Below are 20,751 nucleotides of genomic sequence, written 5' to 3'. Positions count from 1 at the left end.
CTGGAGGAGTCCCAGAGGGAGACTGGGAACCACCCTGTAAACTCAGGGTTTGGAGGTCAGTGAACTAGTTGAGCCTTCTTAGGAGAATGGGAGGCTCCTCTCTGAGTCTCTTCATCTGTTTTGGATGGGTTCTACTGTAGGGTTCTAGCTGGGAAGAATAGGAATAGTGAGCTTGCGGCGATCACAGGGCTGAGGCCCTTCCTTCAGGGGTCACAAGTCACAGGCTCAGAGCTTGCAAAAGAAAGGATCTAGTAAGCTAAAGCACAGCACAGACATAATGAGCACCCTCTGCATCGTTGTGGAGAATGCACATGCAGACACAGGCTGAGCATAGGGGAAAAGCCGTGAACTGTGCAGGAATAGAGGTGGGGTGCAGTGCTGCACACGGTTCAGAGCAGGGCGAAGGGGGCTGTAGCACAGTGGTGCATCTCTTATTTCTGTAGAAGCAGAAAGCTGGAATGTGCAAGGTCAGGAGAATGCCTGCCCTGACCCAAGACCAGGGAGCAGGGAGTCGCAGCAACGAAGCAGCAGTGGAAGAGAAGGTGCAGAGAAGCAAAGGGAGCCTGTCAGGGCTGTGTGAGCAGAGATGGAGCCCAGGTCAGCTGAAGGAATGCCCACAAATTGGTCTGGTGTGTGTGTGTGTGTGTGCGCGCGTGTGTGTGCGTGTGCGTGCGTGTGTGTGTGTGTGTGTGTGTGTGTGTGTGTGTGTGTGTGTGTGTGTGTGTGTGCTGACGGGGCAGGTAGTGAATGTGTGGGACAGCTACTGAGAGGCCTTGCTGGTGCACTGGAGGGAGTCGGGCTCATCTGTTTACTGCTGCTGGGGCTGAGCAGAGGAGCAGAGTCTGCTGGATGCAGTTGTGATCTGGCATCGTGGGATCGCTCTGACGGTGCTGTGCTGCGTGGCTGTACCATATTGGCTGGGTAATCTTAAGAGGCAGTCTCTTCCCTCCTTGGGCCTGACTAAATCTGCTGCCTGCCAGTGACTTTGAGATGGTCCAGTTCACTGGAAGAGGAAAGAGAGGAAGAAGCCATGTCTGGATTGAGTGTAGATTGCACAGTCTCATTTTACAGGCTGCAGAACCCAGACCTTACCCAGATGGCTTCTGAGCCCTGCTCTGTCCCAGCTCACCCAACCTCCACGAAGACCCACACACCATACTATGCTATTGGAGGTGCCTGGTGGCCTTGAGGTGGCTGCTCCCACTCCATATCAGCTGTTGACATACAAGTGCCCTAGTAAGGAAAATATTTTCATTCTTATATAACAGCATTCTCTGGCTGCCTAATCATATTTTTCCTTTGTCTTTAAAAACAAGCTCCTGTGTGGTTTCCTGTCTTCTTGCTATCCTAAGAACGCTGTAGAAATGAGCCATGCTTCTTGATACTTTATGCTTTTTCACTGTGTCGTTGCCCTCTGGCTTCTTTAGATGGGACAATGACTGAGCCCAGCCATATGCTTCATACCACACTTGACACTTTATGGACAGAGATCACCTGTCATTCTCACTTCTACTCTGGGACAAAGGTGTCATTTTATTTTGCAAAAGGAAATGATGTTCAGATAATTAAGAGTCCTGCCCAAGGCTACATAACCTTGGACAGGACATAACCCAGGGCCTGAAATGGAAATCCAAGCTAATATGCTCTCCAAAATTGGTTGTCATATGTTAATAAAACTTATCTGCTCATACCCTGTTCCTATCGGCGATACCAGCTTGCTGTGATGACCTCAGCCAGTCCTTGGAACCTCTCTGGCATGACAGCTTGTTGTAAGTAAGAAGACTTGAAGATAATAGATTGTTGACCGACTATACAAGCCATTGGTCAGTTCTTTGAAGGGCACGCTGTGTGCGGGTATAATTGTCCTTACTGGTGGACTAGGCCCTGATAGGGGCTCAGAAGAGATGCTTGCGGCTGGGCCTTGATCCCATGTGGTGATGCTAAACGCTGACAGATGGGAACAACTGGAAAGATGCTTGCTGGAGCGTGGGGGATCTCATGGGTGTACGGGAAGAGGAAATTCTTCATAGAGAGGAAGAGGAGGAGCACGCTGTGCTTGATGCATGGCCTGGTGAATTCTCCGGTCCTCTGAGGCAGGCACCTTGCTGGTCGCAAGGGCAGAGCTGTAGGCAGGGACTCTGAATGTGAACACAGGTTTCATGCTGCGAGAGCCTCTCTCTCCCCTGCTGTGGTCTTCCATTCTTCTTGTCTATGCCTGAGAAGGGAGAGAAGGTGACGCCACAGACTCCTGAGTGGAGGGCCATGCCGTGGGCTGCTCAGGTCCCTAGAGCCCGAGTGCCTTTTATGCTCCGTTCTACCCAGAGAGAAATACAGGCCCAGCCCAGGCCTGCTCTTCCGCGCTCTGTGGCCTAGAGAGTTCTTCCTTGTCTGGCCTTGGATTCTCCATTGCTAAAGTGTGGGATCTGGCTGCACTGCCTGAGTCCTTGGCTCCATTTCTCTGACCTCCACATTCTTTGAGCATGTGCCCGTTCCCACATCCTGACAATCCCTCCGAAGCATGGGCCTGGCCTTTCCTCACACTCTCCGTGGAGTACTCCTATTGTGACCAAGCCCCGGAGGTGTAGCTGTTGGGGAGTGGGGAGGCGGGTGTCCTGTAGGGGGCAGGGCAGGACAGAGAGTAGGACTGTTTCTCCCAGGGCTGGAGAGACCACACTGCTCTTGGAGAGGACCTGGGTTCTCTTCCCATCACCTGTGTTGGACAGCTCATAGCTGCCCTGTCTGTAGCTCTAAGGGATTGGGTAACCTTTTCTGCCCTTTGTGAGCGCACGTGCATGCGCGCCCACACACACCCACACCACACCTACACACTCATATACACACTCGTATACACACACACACATAAAATTAAAAAAAATTAAAAATAAATCTTTAATAAAGCTCCTCTCAGCAGCTTTCTGTCTCTGGCCAGTGCTGCTGCCAGGCTCTGACCTGCACTCTGGGGCCTTCTCCTGCCTCTGGGCCTTTGGTTTGCCATGGCTAATGACTGACTCTGATACTCTCCCAAGGCGGGAAGAGTAGTTGATGGAAAGGGTGTGAACTCTTTCCTCACCCCTGCTCCTACATTCTCAAGGTCTTCTGATTGTGGAGCAAGGCCCAGGGCCTTGCCTGGCAAGATTAGCACAGGAGGCGGTGGCTCCCTCCCACGGTCTGTGGTGAAGCCAGGCGAGCCCTCCTCCAGCCCTGTCAGGAGCTGCACTATAATCACTGGCGAAATTCTCCCTCCTCAGAGGCTGGGCGAGGCCTTCCATGGAAACGGCCTGGTGGTCCGTGAAGTTGTGCCAGCAGGAATGACTGGCAGGGTCCTAGAATGTTGCTTTCTTGTGTGTGTGTGTGTGTGTGTGTGTGTGTGTGTGTGTGTGTGTGTGTGATGTCTTAAAGGAATTAAAGTAACAACAAATTCACTTCCCCCAACTTTGGATCTGGTGCATTATGTGTACTCAATAAGATTAGCTGAGTGAATGGGGAAAGGGCCTAAGGAACCTTCTCTAGACACTGGGATATGCTGGTGGGTAAGACAGCCTCAGCCCTTTTCCTGTGGAACTTCCAGGGTGGTAGGAACAACCATATAATAAGTAAACAAACGTAATGGTATTCTTACACTGTGAAAAACTCCTTAAAGGAATATTACATTTCCTATGATTGTTATACCAATTTAACTTCGGGTCTTGAATCCATCAGGGGTTGGATTTGGGGAAGAATTTTCAGCGGAACTAAAGTAAAATGCAAAAGAATCTGAGCCAGGCAAAGAAGATGTACTAGCTTGTGACAGCCCTTCTAGGCCAGGGTCTCCAGCCTTCGCTCTAGACCTTGACCATAAATGGTTTACCCTGGGATCCCACACGGTTGGCACCTGGTTCAAGTATGTAAGCTCCAGGGGTTAATGCCCAGATCCCTGATGTTTTGCTGACTGATGCTCCTTCCCCCCAATACAGCACAGTGGCACTCCCACTGCAGGCTGCCCAGGCCTCCAGACAGCATTTTCCAGGCTGGTCTGCCTGTGACCTGCCTGGTAAATGTCCTTGATGCCTCCAAGAAAAACAGGTCATCCTCCCCAGCCGAGGGCTTGCTAAGTACTTGCAGTCTGGCTTTGATTGCTATCTTAGATAGCCAGAGTCCACTACAAGGTCAAACCTCTCAGTTCAAGCCCAAATGCTGCTCTTTTAGACAACAGACCATTTTGTGGAAAAGCACGTATGTTTAGCAGCCATCTCAGTACTTAGCTGGGGGTCACTGGCAGTCTTTAGGCTTCCTTCACAGCCTTTAGGGTCACCTGCCTGAGTCTGCCTTTACACTCACTGATCCTCTATATCCAGGCTCACTGGGCACAGCCTATGGCCACGTCTCTGACAGGATCTTCCTTCTTAAAACTCCTTTAGGATACCTGTGGGCTCTGTTGTATAGCGGATAACTGAGACAGTCAACCCACGGGCAGGGCAGTTAAAGAGAAGGAGGTATGGGGGTGATTTCCCATTATTACCTTGGAGGGCATGTGCTCAATGACCAGAGGGCCTCTCACTAACACCAAGAGGACTGACTAATCCTTGAACATAAAAGCTTTTAGAAGACATAGAAGTCCAAACTATGCCATGGGGTAACTGTATAAGTATTCCTCCTCAGAGGGGCCTCCTTGGTAGTAAATGGAGCTCAGTTAACAGGCAGAGGCAGGCTCTCTGAGCAATGGGGATCTGTTTGTCCATCATTTTGTACCTAAAGGGTCAGGAGTCTTTGCAGAGGGTTTTGTTGGTCTGGTCTAGCTTCTCATCACTTTCCCAGGCTTTGTGGGATGGGTCCTTGCCCTTGTCCTTCATTCCATACGGTATGGTCTTACAGTACTGAGCAGACTTCCCCTGGGAAGCAGCATGTGTGGTGGCCTGGAGTAGCTCTCTGGTGCCCCTTTCTATGGAAAGGGTGGGACTTAGAGCTGGTTAGGAGAAGGACACTTCCTGTGCTCACATAAGTGCCAGCTGAATCTGGATGAGGGAGACTGTAGCATTCCAGAAGAAGTCTGGAGACCTGGGAGAGCCCAGAAACTGGGGCTTCTGTGGGGTCACTACAGAGAAGAGCCTCTGACATTTCCATCACTTAGGGTGAGAGGGAAGCTTGGCCATCACTGGTCTGACTCCAGAAGGTCTAAGCTACCCCATATGCACTACCTCTTTTAAAATTAGTGTGAGTGTATGATGTGTGTATATGATGTATGTTTGTGTATGTACCTGTGGGTGTGTTTGTTGCTTGTGTGGTGTGTGTGTGTGTGTGTGTGTGTGTGTGTGTGTGTGTGTGTGTGTGTACACCTGTGGATGCATTTGTGTGGGGTATGTGAGTATGTCTGTGTCTGTTTGTGTATGTACCTGTGGATGTGTTTGTGTGGGGTGTGTGCATAGTATACATGGCATGCATGTGAAGTCAGAGGGGAACCTGGGGTGCTGATCCTCACCATCTACCTTATTTGAGACAGGGTCTCTTTCTTGTTTGTTACTGCATATGTCAGGCTAGTGGGCCCATGAGTTTCCAGGGATTCTCCTTTCTCTGCCTCTCATCTCTCTATAAAGCATGGGCATTATGTACATGAGCTACCGAGCCCAGCCTCGTGCGGGCTCTTGGGATCTGAACTAATATCACGGTGCTTGTATGGCTAATGGGTCTTCTTCCCAGCTCCCCTTTCACACTCTCTAATGCAGCGATGCTCCTTGGCTTTCCAGTCCAGTGGAATGATAATCTCAAAGTGGAAGGGGGGTAGGGAGCTGGGCTGAGGTCTGTGTTTCAACCAGCCTAGTGTCTGGGGTCTGTGGCTAAGGTCCTAGGGCTCACTCTGACTCCCATGTTCCAACACAGGGCAAACTGAGCCTTGATCTTAGGGATTTATCTGTGGGAGATGGTAGGAACTGGAATTGGGGGAGAGGGCAGTGGGACAAGGCAGCATCTCCCATGTCTTTAGACCCCATGAAAACTTCAGCTTGAGGCTGTGGATGGGAAGGCTCAGCGCTCTTCTACACAGCTCTGCCTGAGGGCTCCCCAGAAGACCTTCAGAGAGGGCATCCTGGAAATGAAGCTTCAAGGCCAAGACTTATCTACTTCTGCCCCACTGCAAGACCCTTTGCCCACACTGGGTCCCTGAACACAGTGTCTATTTCCACCTGTATGTTGCAGCATGGACTGATCCTTCAAGGCACAACTCCAATCTTGCCTCCCTGGAAAGACCCTTTGGGATTTCGTCCAATTTTCTTTTCCCCTAATTTATCTTATAATTCACAACTGACATGTCTTTTAGACCTATGGCCTTTTCAGTTCCCGCCCTGTTCCCTGAAGGCCCAGTCTCCGCAAGCAGGTAGGAACTGGTTGTGGTGCCATGACCAGTGCCTGCTGGGTTGAGATGCTGGCTGTAGGGTATGCAGGAAGCTACAGGACCAGAGGCAGAGTCATGGCTGGGTATGTGTTCAGTGATACTCTCAGACAGGCCTACATAACTCAGGCCACAGCACAGGAATTGTCTGCCCTCCTGGTTCCATGCTTGTCCTGTCCCCAGTGTGACATCTGGCGTCAAGCTAGTAATCTTCTCTGCCCTTGAGATACTAGTCTAATCAAAGGGACAAAGAACACCTTGGAGAGTAATACAATCGTTTCAGAGTCCAGAGTTTCATGGCACAACTCAAGTGAATGTGATAGCCTGTATGGGACAAGTGTACACATGTTCTCACTATTGTCTTTTTCTGACATTATCAGCTGACTTTTGTTCATTGCCTTGATTTCTTTCCGAAATATAACTTCATTGATTCCAAAGTTTTGCTTTGGGCCCCAAGTACTAGGGCACTGCATATTCCAGTTCATAAGCCTGATCAATTGTCTGTCCTTATGATGTCCAGGAGGTGAACCTTGGATGCCATTAGCTCCTGAAGTGCCTCATCTCAGACCATATTTTCACCCAAGAGTGCTTGGGAGAGGAACCAGCCATTCTGAGCAGGCAGCAGAGCCTTTCATAGCTTAGGTTTGGCTTGGTGACTGGAGTTCATGCCCTCTGTTCCCATGTCCAGCTTACTCCCCACAATGACAGTGGCTCACACTACCACTTTCCCTGGGTGTCTGAATGTGCCAGGCAAGCAAGCGACCTGGGCCTGGTCCACCTGGAGCACAACCTTCTGCCCAGGCCTCACTCTGTGTAGTAGCCCATCTGAAAAGCCAGCCAGAGTGACTTCATTTTGTCCTTCCTGGGAACATCTCTAGGGTATTCTTGCCTTCAGTACTCATACACCCTAGAGTAGTTAGAGAAATATTGTTGACGGCTTTTGGTAATTGGGGAAAGCACGTTTTTCGGGGGAGGGGGGCGACACATGCCTGTCTTGATGTCAGTCCCCTGGTGGAAGGTCATTATGGTTAGATTTCAGCTGCAGAGTTGAGACATTTCACCCTACAGTTTTGCAAAAGGCTTTCAAAAATCCTCCCATGGTATGTTTCTAATTTAAGATCGAAAAAATATTTCTATTGTGCCACATAGAGTAACCTAAAACCTAATAAAAGCCCTGAATTAGGGTTGGGCAGAATGGTTTGAATTAAGTTCAGGTAGAGGCAAGGACACGGTATCTATCAGCTGGGGCTGCCAGCTCACAGCCCAAAAGGCAGGCTCTAACTGGGAGAACAGACTTGCTGAGTCTGGAGAGGAGCCATCTCTTTTGTGGATTTCTAGGCTCTTGGCCATGGCCTACAGGACCCTGATACTATTGGCACCTGGCCCCAGCCCTGGAAGGACCTAACTCTTGCTGTTCATGTCATTTTGGTTACTGTGTAGTTTTCTCATCGAAGCTAAGTTTATTTGACTTGGTGGTTATTTATCTATTCCTTTTCTAGAGGACTTGCCAGCCATTGCCCAGTTTCTGTGGCACTTGTCTCTGAGAAGTGGATGTCGACTGGCCTCTGTCTATATAGTGGCCCAGTGAACCCTTGGTGGACTGTGGTATGACTGACTTGTCTTGGTCTGAGACTATAAAGCCATATATGTCTAGAGAATGGGTAGGGAATTTATAGCCTAGAGTGAACCAGCAAGTGAGGAACATGTTTGTTGTCATTAACAACACTGTATGGAGCATATATAATCTGCCTCTGTTCCTGCCTCACATGCTCTAGCTGCCCCATTTGTGACACATGACTCAATACTCTCTTACCATTCTCCTGTAAACTGATTGGATGATAAAGATCATCTGATTCCAGAAGACCCACATCACGGACCAAATTAAACTAACCGGATCTTCTCTTGAGATTTGAACTAACAAATAGAGGAGTTGTGGTGGTGAATCGGGCTGGTAGGACACTAGAGTCAAGAACTAAGGATCAATTCTAGTGGGGCAGAATGAGAGAGAGAGAGAGAGAGAGAGAGAGAGAGAGAGAGAGAGAGAGAGAGAGAGAGAGAGCACAAGACAGCACACAAGAGCACTCTATGGAGACATAGCAGACCTGACCTTGTTTCTTGCTGTGAAGAAATCCCTTCCCTGTGTCCCTCCACACACACAAAAGAGCCAGGCTGTCCCTCTGGCTATGGTTCATGTTCTCCTCCTCCTACAGTGGTACTTCTTAGAGGGATGATTGATGTTGGGAATCCTGGTTTCCCAGAAGCCTGGAGTGGTCCTGTGTGCACTGAAGGAGGAGGAGCCTGAGAGTGATGCCTCCTCAGTTCTCCCCATCCCCAACCCAAGAGGTCGGTGAGGTTATTTCTCACTGCTAATCTTGGGCTAAAGACCACCCCAATCCATTGTGTTCAGCACCATGCAAACATTACTTGCTGGCACCTTACTGCCATGGCCACAGCCTCCAGGTCCCAATACTGAAAGGCAAGGCAGGGTTCTTGTAGATAGCAGCCCGAGTCATATGTAAAATGATGGCGTCCTGATCCTCACCAGAGAGGGATGGGGCAGAGTTCCCATTGTGTGAAGAGGGACTTTCAAAATATCCTTGCCCCTGTAAGGGTGACACCTACCCAGATTTCTAGCAAACGGCCTTCATGTTTATCCTGAGGCCATGACCTTCCCAGGCATTCTTCATGGACAGACTCCGAAATGAATGGATTACTTCTCACAGTAACCCTGTCGTAAAGTAAACAGGTTCAGAAGTAAGAAACTGTAAAAATGGGAACAGCCGAACTCAAATCCAGAGAGAGCCTGTCTGTTTCATTGGAAATGTGCATCTGAATTAGAGATAGTCTGCTGGATGGAAAAGCCTGCAGCAGAGCCCCAGGAGCAGGCAAGGTCATGGTAGGTATGCAGAGGAGACAGAGGGCGTGGCCGAGTCAGCTAGCAGGTGAGAACTGAGAGGCAGTAAGGCCTTCAGACCTCACCATCCTGTCTGTTCTATCTTTCTGATGAGACACAGCCACACCTCCCTCCTGGAGTCTTTAGTGTCCTTATGGGGATCAGTGGGAAACCAGAGCACAGGACAGTCCCTGGTCCCCACTAGATGGCACTGTTGCAGGTCCTTTCATCCAAGAGAAGCATTGCAGTAGTGTGTGTGTGTGTGTGTGTGTGTGTGTGTGTGTGTGTGTGTGTGTGTTGGACAGCCCATAGTTTGTTTTTTCTCTTTCTTTGGAAATTCTCCTTAGAATAAAAATTGCTGCCCCTGAGACAGCTTCAAAGGCTTTTATGGGCTCTCATTGAATGCCAAGGGTTTACAGAGTAACCAGGATAGGCCCAGCTCTCTTGAAAGTTCAGTCATTGCAGGGAGCCTGGCAAGTCCTCTCAAAATCAAGCCCCAAAGGCTAAAGAGCCCCAGCTTCCAGAGGCTGTGTGGGCAACACTGGGGAATTTTGAGTGAAGCATGTTTCTGGCCTGATGTCTCTGGCACAGACACATTTTCTCTGTGTCTACTCCTGTAGGCTGCCATGGCTTCGGGAGTGCATGTTTGAGGGGTCTGCTGAGCTTGTGCCTGCTCAGGAGGAGAGTGCGTTTGTTTTCTTGATGTCTGCCAGGGCTTGAGTCAAGAATGGCACCCATGATGCATCCTTTTTTTCAATAGGGCACTTATCAGTGAGGATGGAGCCTTGTTTTAGGGACTCTCACTATTTAGTACCAACTTGGAATTTCTCTAACTCATTTATTGCTTTTTGTAGGTAGGGACCGAGGCATACAGTTACCCAACTGCATGTACCTTGCCTCTCCAATTCACCCAGTTCTGTGTTTGGATAAGGTCCCAATAACAGCCTGACATTTGTCTCATGTGTTGGGATCCTTCCGTGGTGTGGCTGCCAAGAGAAAACTTCCGGTTCAATCTCTCCTTGTGTCTGTTATGTACCAGGAAAATTTTGGTGAGGGAGATGGGAAAGCTAAATCTTACAGTCTAATGAGAGAAGACAGGAAGAAAAGAGTACTGTGTATGTGGACATGGGCAAGGGTAGGCATGTAGACAAGTGGTAGAACACTTGTTTAGTGTGCACAGACCCCCGGTCTGGAAGTGGATGCAAGGTAGCGAATACACAAGGCTAAGGACAGTGACTTCTGTCAAGCAGGCCTAGCAGGAGTAGGAAGGTTCCAGATTAGATAAGTAAACTGTTATCGATGGTATGAGAGCCTTCCCAGGCCAATGCCTCAGGCCGGGGTTTGTGTGGACCATGTTCCATACCTGACTCCGTGAATACACACTGAAGGAGCCAGCAGATTCCTGCAGAGGAGTGAGTTTTCAGGAGTTCGAGTCTGTAGTTTCCAGGCCCAGCTCCATCCACAGCTCAGTGGTTCATATGGTGTCCCTTGCCTCATTTTTTTCATACCTAGTACATTGGGTTAAGTAGAATCAAAATAGATATGGTTGATAGTCTGTGCAGAATGAAGAGTTGAATAAAAGCAAGGGTGACCCTGTCCATAGTGTGAATAGACAATAACCATGGGCCCTTCTTACTGGTCCTTGCTGCATTACCATGAGGGCATGAATGTGGGTGTGCTCTATAGGCAAGAATATTACAAATATTGTTCTATAGGAGTAGTCAGGAGCTGTGTTAGACCCCTCATCTTGTTTCATTCTTCTAGTAAGAATGAAATGGAATTCTTCCTACAAGAGATACAACTATTCTTATTTTTTTCCAGAAGAAAAAGCTATGGCTCAGAGAGATCAAGGAGATTGGCAAACATGGACTTATGGTATTGGCATGGCATGAGGCCCCTTTTTCTTCCCACAGAGGTTTACAGCTGGGGAGATTGCTGGTGTTGGAATGACTTCATTCCAGAATTCTCTCCAGCCCTTAGCATCCGTAGCTGTGACTCCAGTGAGTTCATGGTGAACACTTACCTGTGGACTGTGGTCACACCCTGGGGGACTGGCTGAGTTCCTGCAGGCAAAAAGAGAGTTGTGGAAGAGTGGGGAATAGTTTTCATCATGGAGCCTGTGCAGAATGGAGAGGCCTTGCCACTTGACTGCCTAATTCAGTAAACTTCCTCTGGTTCTCTGAGTTCATGAAGACAGGGTGAGGCAAGCAGGTGATGACTTTGACAAAAGCATCAGCTGAGGTCTCATGGGGAGGAGACCAGCATAGCTCATCAGCCATCTGCTCCAGGGAGGGTCCAGACCCCTGAGACCAACTCATGAGGGGCATTTTAGTGGCACGGACACCCACAGAACACAGAAAGGAGTCTTCTAGCACATGCAGAGGTTCAGGGAAGGCCATTGGAGAGGATGATACTGAGCAGGGCTCAGGTGTAGCTATGCATGCCTGCATCCTTGACAAAGCCCCTGAAGCAAGATGTAATATGGATGGGTCAAAGCCCTGTAAGTATTTAATGTGGTGGGGACGTCAAGTTGTAGAGGAGAAGCAGGCGGAGGCAGGCTCTTAGGCTTGTGGAGTACAGACCAGGCTGTGGTAAGACAGGTCTAGACTCCATCCTCTGGGCAGCTTGACGGTTTTGAGAGCTGACAGTCTAGAGTATGGGGTGATGTTGGAGACTGGTGTCTATGAGACATGGAGGAGAAGGACTGTGACCATGGAGGGAAAAGACGAGGAACTGAGCATGCATGCAGCATGCTAATGTATGGGAGGGTCAAAGGTGACAGAAGCTGACGTCTATAGCTAGGGGCCAGTGACTCAATGGCCCTGCTTCAAGGAACAACCAATATCTTCTTCAAGAATATTGGGCTCCCTTCCCTAGGGTTCCCTTCTTTGCTCCCATAAGCCCTTATAATGACATCTCATAAGCTTGAACTTGGCTGGGATTGCTGGGTGCCATCAATCAGCCCCAAGGTCTGCCTGCATCTAGGAGCCTGGTCCAGGGATGGATGTGTAGGGACATGGTGCTGGGCACACTATTCTGCGCCTCCTTACCTATGCCAGCACACCAGAGTTAGATCCTGGCTCCCCTGACCAGAGATACAGAACACATCCTGTTCCCTGTTTCTGGCCCCTCAAGGACTGTTGCATTCTCAAGAAGGGGCTGACAAGGCTATTCTCAGAGATCTTTTAAAAAAACTGCTCTCTGAGGGGACTGGGGAGGGAGCTTATTGGTTAAAAGCTCTTGGTGTTCTTACAGAGGACCCAGGTTTAGTTTCCAACACTCACATGACAGCTCACAACCATCACTACCTCTAGTCCCAGTGGATCTGATGCCCTCCTCTGGTCTCCATGGACACTGCATGCATGTGGTACACATACATGGGCAAAACATTTACACACATAAAAGAAAGAAAGAAATCTAAGAAGAAAATGAAAACTTTGCTAACTAGTATCGAGAGAGTCCCATGGTTGGAAGATGTGTGTACTCTTCCATGGATATATTCAGCTGGGTTCTTATGGGAAGGAGTTCACCCCACAAGTTTGGCATGTGCAGACTCTCAGAGTCACCAGCTCTCAGGCAGGATGCACCGGGACATCCACAGTAGGCATCCACTGATCCGAATGGGCTGGCTGGGAGTTAGAAAAGAAAGAAGTGGGCATTGTGGACAAGAGGGCTGAAGAGACCTCAGGCAGCAGGGAGAGCGTGTGTTAATGCTCACTGGAAGGGAAAGGAAGGGTAGTACTGGGATGGGGAGAGTAAGAGAAGGCAAGAGGAGCAAAGGGAAGCCTGGCCGTGGATAGAGTGCATACACAGTCTCATCCATGTTCCCATCGTATCATCTCCTCACCCCTTGGTCTTGGCTTCCACTTGCCTAGAAACTTGTCGCCAACCCTCTGTGTCCACCCACAGGAGGCGGTGCATGATCTTTCCTTGATGATCTTCAAAGTATCATGCACACGCCTTTCACCACTGTGGTCGGGTGGGACTGTGCTTATATTTTCTTATTTGTCACATCCCCTCAGAGTCATCTTGAGGGAAGCAACTTAGGAGGGGGTTCTGTGAACTAAACCTATCAAACAGGAGACCAAGGAAGAGGGAAACCAGAGTCCTGTTCTGAATTGCAGCCTTTTGTTTCTCTTGAGACCCCGGGAGACATGCCACTGGAGGTTAATAGACTCCAAACTCACGCTGAGGTTGGAGGGCATCAGTAACAAATAAGCTTCCATACAGCCCACTGACAATGGGACTGTGTTCCTCTCCGGTGTTTGCACTTGCACCTCTATCCCCACAGAGCTCTGTTATATAACAGGGAGCATGGAAAAAAAAACGGCACTCCAGTGCAGAAACTGAGGTTCAGGGACGTGATGGTGCCTTGGGCCCCACAGCTGTCACGGTTGGAGTAGGGTTTGGTTGATCCCCTCTCAAAGTCCCCTGTCTTCCCAGCACTCCACTCTGGTTATTCTCTAAGTTTGGTCTGTGGGGCTAAGCCCTCTGCAGAAAGGTCCAGCCAGCCTGAGGAGCTTGTGCTATTTATCTCCTGCCCAGCATTCTGTCAGGGTCCCTGGCACAAGAAACTGACAACTTATGTAAACTCTTAGGGCGTGAGCCCTGACGTCAGGGCCCAGCTCCTCCTCTGTTAGTGTTTCCTAATTGGTATTATCCTAGCAGTTGCTTTAGAAATAGACTCTGATGAAAAAACTTTTAATTACATAATGAATTATTCTCCGAACAGGTCATCGTGTTATGGTTCAGCCATGTGTGGGGCAGGGAGCCGGCTGAAGGGGAGTGTTTGGGATGAGCTGACATGCTTCCCCCACAGCGTGCCTCTGCATTTTTTCGTGGTGACTACAAGATGGATTTTGGGACTTGAGTGGCCTGCAGGGATAACACATGAATAAGTGGGCCACAGGGAAACAGCTGCGCCATCTTGCTTCGAGTGGACCAGAGAAAGCGCAGTGCATAAGGAGCCTTGTTTTGAAATGTGTTTTCAAAATAAAGGGTTTCATAATAACCGCGATTGCAGAAACAACTGCTGTTGGGAATAACTTCCTGGAAAGCAGAGGCTCCATGACAGTTGGGATTTAAAAGGCCAGGGTAACTTACAAAACAGGTTTAACCTAATCAAAGCTTAGCATTGCTACACACACAAGCATGCCTGCACATCTCCCTCAGGCTGAGGCTTCATTTTTAGCCTCTGATGCTCTGCCCAGAAACTTGAGGCCTTTGTGTCAAGGTCTGGGGCAACATATGGGGTTGCGGTAGATTCAGAATTCTCCTCCACTCTCAAGTCTGTGGTCTAAGCAGAGTGGTCAGAGGCGGCTCCTTTTGCATCACCACCTTTGGCCACAACCCATTGCACTAGGTATTGAGATTCACCAAGGCAGTGTCTTATAGGCTGGTGGGTGCTTCGCTGCAGGGTGCTGAGACTTGAGATTTGGTATGCAATCAAATCCTTTGGTTGGTGTGGTACCTAAGGGAGATAGATGCCTGCAGGTAGTCAGGGACAAGGCAGAGGTCAAGATAGTGTTCGAAGCCACAAACCAGCAGAGCGGCAGGGACTTAGCTAATAGCAAGTATAGGTGGATGGAAAAGCCTCTGAACATGCTCACCATCTTACCCGCTAATGGATTGTCCCAGCCAAGAGTCCACTCATACTCTTGTCCATAGAGATGGTTCTGCTGGGCATCACAGACAAATGAGGAGCAGATTCTGCACTGGGAATCACCAGTGTTGGCCTGATCTCCTTCCCACCCTATATTTGGGCTTTTAGGTCTGGGATGGTGGCGTCAGAAGGGAGCACAGGGGGATGGAGGGACTCTGCTGAGGCTGGGGCTCTTGGCAGCCCCAGGAGACCAGGTTTCCAAAGCAGAATTTCCCACAGAGGTGGAAGGACACGGTTCTGCTTTGGATTTGGAAAGGGTCTTGCTGCATTTTTCCAATGTTGGTTCAACGAAACTCAAAACTGTTTTTCCTAACTCTTTCTTCCCTTCATTTCTAAGTCACTCTGTATGTGCAGAGGAAGGCAGGCCATGTGCTTTTGATTCCTTTACCCCTGAAATCATCACCCTTTCTCCCTTGAGAAGTCCTGTGTCTCAGAAACCTTCGGAGACACTTAAGCCCTTTCACCCCCTCTTTAAACCAGGACCCTGCATGCTGCTGAGAGCAAATGAATGCGGAGGGTTTCAATCAAGACGAAAAGCATTCCTCCAGACTGTTACCAGCGCAGTCAAGAGCAGCCGGAGCAGCAGCAGCCGCTTTCACAAGAAGCAAGGCCTTGGAGAAATCAGCGCCCGTGTGAAGACAGCACGGGCTGCAGGCAGAGCACTGGTGTCAAGTTGTAAAAAATTGTCAAAGGTTGACCTGAGTTCTGTGCCCTGTGACTGCGTACACTGACCTTGGTCTCCTCAGCCCCAGGGGTGGAGGTCGGTGTCTAGCCCACTAGCCTCACATTCTGCACAGAGCAAAGGCCACAGGGACCTCAGTGTCAACTTGTGTCTTGAGACAACAATTCCTTTCGGGCGATTTGATAGAAAGGCAGTGGGGCAGAGGTGCTGACAGGACAGTAAAGAGGGGGAGCTCTGTACACAACTCCATAATATCCATGCCGGGCCAGCGCTGTGACAAGTGGGAGGAGAGGATCTTGGGAGAAAAAGGGCTGTGCTCCCTGTGCAGTACAGAGAGGTTCAGAGCCCGGGATACCTGAGCTCAAGTTCCAAGTCTGCCATTAATCAGCTGTGGGAGCTCCGGCTGGTTGGTTGGTTTGGCTTCTGTGTCTGCTCATCACCATCTGTGAGGCAGGGACAGCAATGAGGTCCCAACATTGTGATTCCTGATGATGTGTGAGTGTGTGTCTGCCTCGATTTAACCTGGATGACACCCAGCAAACATTCTTCAAATGTTTCCTGATATCAAGAATGCTGTGGCTCTGAATGAAGCAACACAATGGCCCTCGTTGGCTTTAAAATTTCAGAGTTAGTGAAGTGGATTGGGGTACATCGGGAACACGATTAAGCCACAAGCTGACAATTGTTGAAGTTGAATGATGAGGACATAAGGGTTTGCTGCACAATTAATCATTTCTGGTTTTCTTTTGAAACTCTTTATAAGAAAAAGAAACATTTCCCACAATAAAGGTTATGTCTGTATATGTATGCATAATAAATAGGAATGTAGATGTGTATGACAGAGTAGATTTATAGCAGAGCTTCATTGCATATGGTGTATAGGATGCAGGGCATATGCTGATTCTCTCTTTCTCGCTCATTTTTTGGAGACAAGGTCTTTTTATGTCTCTGTATGTCTCCGGGACAGTCCTGGCTGTCCCAGAACTTGCTATGTAGACCAGTCTGGCCTTGAACTCACAGAAATCTGCCTGCCTCTACCTCCTAAGTACTGAGATTAAAGGTGTGTGCCCAACACACCAGGCTACATATGCTGATTTTAAATGATGTATAGATGAGCTGTGTTTAAAATGTAGCTCTAGCAAATGATACAGGCTATGAGAGTACAAAAATCTCCTTTGTAAAACAAAGGTGAGTAGAAAAACTTGAATGGATTTGAGGAGGAGACTTAGAGGGCAGTGGGAGTGGGAGGAATATGTGGCTGTGGCAGATTGGTGGGGGGAAAACACAGACTTGTTGCAGGCTTGGAAACACCACTCAGGGACCAATGAGAAAGGGGTTCTGTTTGTCCCTTGTAGTGTACACCATGTCAGCCTTATGGAGTCATTTATCTAGACAGTTCAGCATAAAAGGTCATAGCAGCAGAAGGCAGCATTGGGACTGTGAGCTTTGAAGACATGCAAACCTCGATTCAACTTTTAACCCTGCCACATAATGGCCAGGGGACATCTGGCCAGTGACTCACCTGCTCTGCCTTATTTCCTCACCTGCCAGTCTGGGATGTCACCACACAGCTTACCATGTCCTTGTGAAAAGTAGTTGAGAATGCCCGTAGTGTATCTGGCACAGTGCTTGGTATGCAGCAGGTGCCTATCAAAGGTAATGCACTTGAAAAAGAGATAGAACAAGAGGGTGGGGGCACAAAGTCTGGGTGTGAGCCTCATAGGACCTTGATTCTCCCATTAGGATGGTTTTACATACCCTTTAGGCATGATTCTTTTAGTATATTATCTGTTTGCTTTGGTGTTTTACTGGTTGTGGCTTTGGAGACAAGGATGCTAGGCAGGTAAAGACATAGTGTGTTGTTGGTATTTTACTCTTTTTTTGGGGGGCCCACTACCCAGAACCCAAACAAATCACACATAGAGGCTTATTCTTAATCATGAATGCTCAGCCTTAGCTTGGCTTAGTTTCTAGCCAGCTTTTCTTATCTTATCCCGTCTACCTTTTGCCTCTGGGCTTTTCCAGTTCTCTTACTTCTGTAAATCTTACTCTTACTCCACGGCTTGCTGTGTAGCTGGGTGGCTGGCTCCTGGACTCCTCCTCCTTCTCTGGCTGCTAGCTCTTTTTGAACTCCTCCATCTCTCCTCTTTCCCTTCTCCCAGATTTCTCCTCCTATATGTTCTCTCTGCCTGCCAGCTTCGCTTATCCTTTCTCCTGCCTCACTATTGGCCATTCAGCTCTTTATTAGACCATCAGGTGTTTTAGACAGGCACAGTAACACAGCTTCACAGAGTTAAACAAATGCAACATAAGCAAAAGTAACACACCTTAAAATAATATTCTAGTACGTGTGTGTGTGTTCACGTGTGTGAGCGCAGGTGTACACACGCCGTGGTGTATGGAGGTCAAAGGACATCTTGCGTGCTGATCCTTACCTTCCACACTGCTTCAGACAGACTCTCTTGCTGCTTCTACACATTGCAGGCTAAGTGGCCCCTGAGCTTCTGGAGATTTTCCCCTTCTCCCTTTTATCTCATTACAGGAACTCAGGGATTAAACATGCTATTGCATCCAGTTTCACATGGTTTCTGGAGGTCCAAATTCATGTTTGTTTGTGAAGTGATTTATCCACTGAGGTACCCAGCTCTGTTTTTTTTTGTTGTTGTTGTTGTTGTTTGTTTGAGACAGGTTTTTTTTTTTTATTTTATTTTATGTGTATAGGTATCTGCCTGCATGTATGTCTGTGTACCATGTGTGTGCCTGGTGTCCACAGAGGCCAGAAGAGGATATCAGATACACTGGATTGTGAGCTGCCATGTGGGTGCTGGGAACAGAGCCTGGGTCCTGTGGAAGAGCAGCCAGTGTTCCCCTAACTGCTGAGTCATCTTTCCTGCTCCACGAACATTGTCTTGCTGTGTAGCTCAGGTTGGCCTTGAATTTATAGCAATTTTTCTTGCCTCAACCTCCTAAGTGCTGAGACTGCTGGTGTGCTCCAGCACACTAATCTTTTATGAGGCCATCTTGTAGGCATAGCTCCTGGTGGAGAGGATGCTGACCTGAGCATGCTGGAGTCTGGTTGAGCTGTGGTTCTCGCTAGAGTTTGGAGACCATTAGATATTTGCACTTAAAAGTGCAAGCTCTGCACGTCTTCAGAGGAAAAGTAATGACAGGCAGTCTTTGAACATTTGCAAATTGTATTTTTAGGTCAAAAGGACCTTCCTTTTTTATGTATTAGGGTGTAGGAATGGAAAACATATGCCTTAGTTTCTGTCACTAGTGCCCGGAATCCCAATGATAGTGGTTGAGTTTCACAGTAGTCTGTTAACAGATTTGCGAATAATTTTCCACTAATCTAGCAGTTCTTGCATCTACTTTTAGGCATCTGGCATTTTGAGAGAAAAAAATCGCTCATAGTTAGACATAGTAATGTTCGTTGATTGAATTAGTCTAATATGAATGGGATCATCTCCTAAAGAGGAAAAAAAAAATGTTGGTGAATCTGGCAACTACACTGGGAACACTCAGCAATTGTAAGCACTATCAGATAGACAGCAGGTGTGCCAGCTTGCATGTTGTCCATTTTCAAGAGTTCCCCCAAGGCTGTGCACTTATTCAGGGCATGCTGTCATTACTCCAAGCTCTTGGGTGGTTTCCCCTAAGTGACTGCCTTCAGACCCTATTACATGTCCACTTCAGTGCCATTAATTAAGGAAGTTCCTTTTCTTAATGACAGAGTTGAATTTTGGGAATCCCAGATCTCAGATCAATGAAGACTATGTAGGTCATTGAACCAGTAATTAATTGCTACAATATTCCTACATAAGAAGCAACCACAGAACCTTAGGGGCATACACTAACATCATATAGCTCATGAATCTTCAGGGACTCAGTGGCTCTGGGCTGAGTTTGGCTGATCTTGGGTAAGATTTCTTCTGTATCTATTGACTGACCTTGGCCAAGTTTACTCAGATGTCTAGGGTGTTGCTAGCCTAAGATAGGATATCTAAGGGCCTGACTCTGACTTGCCTTCATCTCTAGGAGAAGATGTGCAAAGAGGAACAAGGTCCCTTGTGCAAGTTCATTTCCAATGTATACAGTGTTTCTGTTACTATGCTGTTGGCCCAAAATTCCATACGGTAACCAACACAGGAAAGAATGAGTTGTAGCTTTATCTTAATAATCTACTGCAGTGATTAAATTATGGGGCCCACTTTCCCAAAAGAGGTGGTGTAGGGTGGGTGGTTTTTGGTCTTTCTATGGGTTTTGGGTTTGAGATAATTTTCATTGTTTAGGAGGGTTGGTTACAAGTTGTTGTTGTTAATGGTTAGGAAAAGGGCTAAACAAAGGAGATTAGATTTAAGATTCTTGTTTGGAAAAAAAAGATAAATAGAAATGATAGAATAGAGGGTAGATTATTGAATCTACTCTGAAAAGTAAAGAGATAATAGATATGATATAGATAAAAAGGTAGATTATTGAATCTATTTCCAAAAGACAATTACTAGTTTTAAATACTTTACATTGGATTGGATTTTTATATATTATATACAAATTATATATATTGAGATTGATATTGTTAGAAAATGCTGTACATATTTTTTTCTAATCTTGTTCAGGATATTGTACTTATACAGTTCATTTAACAATGTAATGCAATTTGCTAATCCTTGAATGTTATTATTACCAACTGTTAGGATATTAAGAAATGGAAGTTAGTAGTTAGACATTACAATTGAACTTGTAGTCATATTAGGTATGCTTTCAAGGCTAAGCAGAGATATTTTAGATAGACAGGTCATCTTCAAACCCTTCAGAGATCTACAGAATATGGCATTTAAAATGTTTTAATAACTTAGACTTTTTTTATGACTATGAGACACGTTGGCTCCTGGCAGAACCAATCTACTTCAGAGACGATATGGGCATTAAAGAAACTGCATATGGAGTTAACTTTCACTGTGGCAAAAGTTAGCCACTGGGCAACAAAGTGCCCTTGAATCGACTGCTGACAGAATGCTATCCAAAGTGGCCAGCCAGACAGAGAGGAAGCAAGATGACAAGGCAGAACTGAGAAAAGGTACCAAGCTATGTGGCTAAATGTAGATAAGAATTATGGGTTAATTTAAGTGTAAGAGCTAGTCAGTAAGCCTGAG

Source organism: Peromyscus leucopus, chromosome 7, assembly GCF_004664715.2.
Source record: "Peromyscus leucopus breed LL Stock chromosome 7, UCI_PerLeu_2.1, whole genome shotgun sequence".
NCBI lineage: Eukaryota > Metazoa > Chordata > Mammalia > Rodentia > Cricetidae > Peromyscus > Peromyscus leucopus.
Note: the sequence above shows the minus strand (reverse complement) of the source record.